Genomic DNA, 4,855 nt, shown 5'->3' on the forward strand with positions numbered 1-4,855 from the left:
TTGCCGTGACATTACTATGCAGTGGATAAGGTGTTTTGAGTGGGTTTCAATATCTTGTGGTTTCTAGGGTGCTTTGAGTGTTTTTTCACCATTTTTATTTAAAAAAAAAAAAAAAAGCCAACTCTCTTAGAAATGTAATAACATAGCTTTACAAGACACATGGTTTGAAGCAAAAAATTAGAATAGTTTAAGGCAAGTTAGATTTGCTTTTAATTTGCAAGTTTTTGCTATATTTAACAGTTATAAATTTAACTACTTGATTGAAGTTATGTGTCTCAGTTCTAAGTAAATCTAAGCTGATTGCTGTTGAGTGTTATAATAAAGTAATAATAGTAACAAAACATGCATGCCTTAAAAGTTTAATGCAAAGGAGTTTATTTTAATCAAAAAGCTTTTTTCTTGTTCTTTCAGGCAGTTTCTCATAGATGCCAAATGGAGATTTAGGACACTGGCGTTGAGTGCTGCTAACAGCATGGCTCAAATCGAGGGATTTGGGAAGGTCGAGACGTGCACTTGTCAGATTTCATCTGTGAGCAAATGCTGCATAAATATGTGAGTGAGAAAATTTGTGTGTTCAACCATCTGCAGAATGCAGCATAAAATAAAAAAACACAAGTTAGCCAGCCTGAGTGGTACACAGCTGCAGACATGGTCATTAGATATTGAATTTTCTGGTTTGTTCCCACTGGAATTAAGGATTTGGAAAAATGTACATGGGAAAGCAATGAAAATTGTTGCACTTTTTTGGTATTTGCTTCAGTCTGAAAATGTTGAGTACAGAGCTCTGAAATTTATTTTATTAAATGTGTACCTTAATTGAGCTTGGTACAGCTAAAATGCTGTTCAAAATAGTTGTCATTAAGATGTAATAAAATTAAATAAATTATTATTTAAATAATAATAAAAAATAAATAATATTTTTTTTTTTGTTTTTTGTTTTTTTAGTGAAGTCCATTATGCTCACTAAGGCAGCATTTATTTGATCAAAATTCAGTAAAAGTTAAATTATTTTTACCGTTTTCAATTTTCTATTTGGATATATTTTACTAATTTATTCCTGTGATCAAAGCTTAATTTTCAGCATCATTACTCCAGTCTTCAGTGTCACATGATCCTTCAGAAATGCTCAAGAAAATTCAGTAAAAGCTGAAATATTATTAAAATTGAAAATGTTTTATTTGGATATATTTTTACTATTAATTTATTCCTGTGATGCAAAGCTGAATTTTCAGCATCATTAATCCAGTCTTCAGTCTCACACAATCCTTCAGAAATGCTCAAGAAACTTTTCTTACTATCATCAATTAAAATCAGAAACTGATTTTTTTTTTTTTTTTTTTTTTTTTTTTTTTTTTTTTTCAGGATTCTTTGATGAATAAAACATTCAAAAGAACAGCATTTTTTGGAATTTGGAATCTTTTGTAACAATGTATAAATCTCTTATGCTCATCAAAGTTTAATTTATTTGATTAAAAAAATAGTAATAATATGAAATTTTATTTTTATATTTTAATATACTTTAAAATATAATTTATCTCTGTGAAGCAACACTGAATTTTCATCAGCCATAACTCCAGTCTTTAGTGTCACATGATCCTTCAGAAATCATTCTGATATGCTGATTTATTATCAATGTTGGAAACAGTTGTGCTGCTTAATTGTTTTTTGAAACCTGTGAACTTTTTTTCAGGATTCTTTGATGAATAAAGTTAAAAAGAACAGCATTTATTCAAAAAAAAAAAAAATTCTAACAATATAAGTCTTTACTATCACTTTTTATCAATTTAACATCTCCTTGCTGAATAAAAGTATTAATTTCTTTCAAAGAAAGAAAGAAAATTACTGACCACAAACTTTGAACAGTAGTATATTTTGTTACAATTTTTTTCTATTTTGAATAAATGCTGTTCTTTTTAACATTTTATTCATCAAAGAATCCTGAAAAAAGTATCAGAGGTTCCAAAATAAATATTAAGCAGCACAACTATTTCCAAAATGTATCATAAATCAGAAATTCAGCTTTGCATCAAAGGAATGAAATCTATTTTAAGTATACAAAAATAGAAAACAACTATTTTAAATTGAAATAATATTTCACAATATTTCTGATTTGTCTGTATTTTTGATCAAATAAATGCAGCCTTGATAAGCAGAAAAAACATCTTACTGATCTCAAACTTCTAAACAGTAGTGTATGTTTTTTTAAATATATATAATATTCTGTTAATGTTTCACATAGATACTACTATAAAATGAGTTTCACTTGTATCGTTCACTCTGAGAAAAGAGAGATTGGAAGCAGGTCTGAAGTTGCATATGACAGTTTTAGTTTTAAAGCCATTTTTAGTTCCTATTTTTGGTCCGTTTCAGCTCTCACATGAAAACTCATGCTGAGATAGACCAGACGAGCAAGGTGGAAACTTTTTGATTTATTTGATGGTTTGAGCACTAAATAATGTTTGTTAGTTTATCTCAGACAGAATGTTAAACGCATATGTGACCTGGATGTTTTCTTCAGTGCAGTTTACCCACTCATCCTCATTTTAACAGGTAAAATTTTATTCACTGTCTAAAATGTTTTGGTGTTTTCATTCGTCTCCCAAAATGAACCTTTTATCCACTAGGTGTCGCTAGTCAGTCTTCTGTGCAGTGCACTAGAAAGTCAACAATAACAGATGATCTTCTCCTGCTAAAAAGTTTGTATAACTTTTGGACTTGCAAAGGTTTGTTTTATTATTATTTTTAAAAGAAAGACTTAATATATTGTTTAAGGCCGTTCACAATTTTGTAAGTCAGACTACATAAAGACGTAGATTTGGCCTAATTTGATATAGGAAAATCTGATTATACCTTGACTAAGACTGATTACCCCTTGGCTAACAGCTAGTTAGTCATATTATAGTTCGTAAGGCACTGTTTTAACATAATGATGGCTATATTTATGCAACTAGCTCCAGGTGTGCATTTGCATCACAAAATCATTCATGTGTTGCTTCAGATGCTTGACGTCCAGTGTTGTTTAGTATTTAATTCATATGTTATCCACCTTATTTTTCCTGTAAGAGTGGGCGCAGCCATTTGTAAATTTGCCATTTGTAAATTTGATTGGTGTGGCTTCCGGTGTCATCACATCCATCTATTTTTAGCTGTATATACAAAACAGCTCGTTTTCACTGCTTGATATTGCAAATTGGTGCTTTACCATGTTGTTTTAATGTATTATCTTAATTATGAACACGCTGTTTTACCGTTTACTGCACGTTGTTATTGTTCTCCTTATTTCCCTATAGTGCATAATGAACCGGAAGTCTTTTTTTTCTGTTATTTTTTTATTTCTATGTGACATGAATGATAATCTAATGAGAATAATGGAAATAACAAAAAAGTACCAAAAATACAAGTGTATAACTTATCTATGCTATTCTATGTGTGATGTTTTATTTATTAGTTTTTAAATAAATAAACTTGCAAAAGTAATTAGTTAATTTAAAAAAAAAGGGTTTTTTTTTTTTTTTTTTTTGTTTTTTTTTTAAATGCAAATGTTTTAATATAACTATTTTATTTATGCTATGTTAAATAAAAATGTAAAAAAAATATATTATTGAATATTATTTTTAACAAGCCTTTAACTTTATATTTTCGGCTTTCATTTTAATGTAATTTTAGCAATTTTGTTATGTGCTTTTGTCATTTTTTTTTTGTTTTTTCTATATTTCTGTATATTTATCCCCTATTATTATTGTTTTTTATTTCTGTTTTATGTCAGTTTTAGTAATTTTACTACTCAAAACGTATTTCAGTACCAAAAATACAAGAGTATAACTTGTCTAAGCTATTCTATGTATGATGTTTTATTTATTCGTTTTTAAATAAATAAACTTGCAAAAGTAATTAATTAAAAAAAAGTTTTTAGAAAAATTGCAAATGTTTTAATATAACAGTATTTTATTTATGCTATTTTAAATAAAAATAAAAATGTAAAAAAAAAATTAAATATTATTTTTAACAAGCCTTTAATTTTATATTTTCAATTTTATGCGCTTTTGTCATTTTATTAGTTTTTTCTATATTTCTATATATTTATCCCCTATTATTATTTTTTTGTTTTTGTTTTATGTCAGTTTTAATACTACTCAAAACTTATTTCAGTTAGATTTCAAAGCAATATTTCTGGCTTTTAAGACTTTTATTTAATATTTAGCTTTTATTTACGCTTTATTTAGATTGACAAAAAATGTTTTTATTAGTTTTAGTTTACAGTAACAACATTGAATGTTCCCAGATGTTAAATTTTTGTCTGAAAACCATCATTTATACTCACCAAACATTGTTTGTAAAGTGTTTAAGATGCATTTTATACATATAGTGGTCCAAAAAAATGAGTCACTTTCACAATATAATCATCTTTTGTGTTACACAGAATAAAGAAAACAAGTCGAACAGTTTTAGACTGACATGAGGATGACTAAATATGACAGGATTTTCATTTTTGGGTGAACTATCCCTTTAAATCAGAGCCACTGTAGTTGGACAAGTTATTGATGTTGTACTAAGCATCAAATCAGTGTCACTCCTAATGATTTTCAACATCAACACGGCTATTTAGATGTGTAAAACTAAAGTATACATTGAAATTGGTTGCTGACATGAATTATTGCCCTCTCTGTATATTTCTCTCGCTCTCTATTAATCTCCTATTCACAAATAGAGGCCAAAAGAGGCTCAGCCAGCTGGATGAGATTATCTTTTTTTTTTTCTGATTAGAAATCAACGTCAGCACACCCCCCTAAAAACACACGAGTGTGCCATCCTCTCTCTGAGCTCCGCCTCTCTTTCTCCTCCCGGCTGATATAAG

The 4,855-nt window shown here is 28.3% G+C and overlaps 1 long non-coding RNA gene across 1 annotated transcript in view; it reads right to left on the reverse strand.

Annotated features, from left to right (window-relative positions):
• LOC127181363 (uncharacterized) overlaps window positions 1-4,855 on the reverse strand; it is a 31,197-nt gene that overhangs the window by 3,771 nt on the left and 22,571 nt on the right. The gene's annotated exons all lie outside the window — the stretch shown is intronic.

This window comes from Labeo rohita, chromosome 19 (genome assembly GCF_022985175.1).
Source record: "Labeo rohita strain BAU-BD-2019 chromosome 19, IGBB_LRoh.1.0, whole genome shotgun sequence".
NCBI lineage: Eukaryota > Metazoa > Chordata > Actinopteri > Cypriniformes > Cyprinidae > Labeo > Labeo rohita.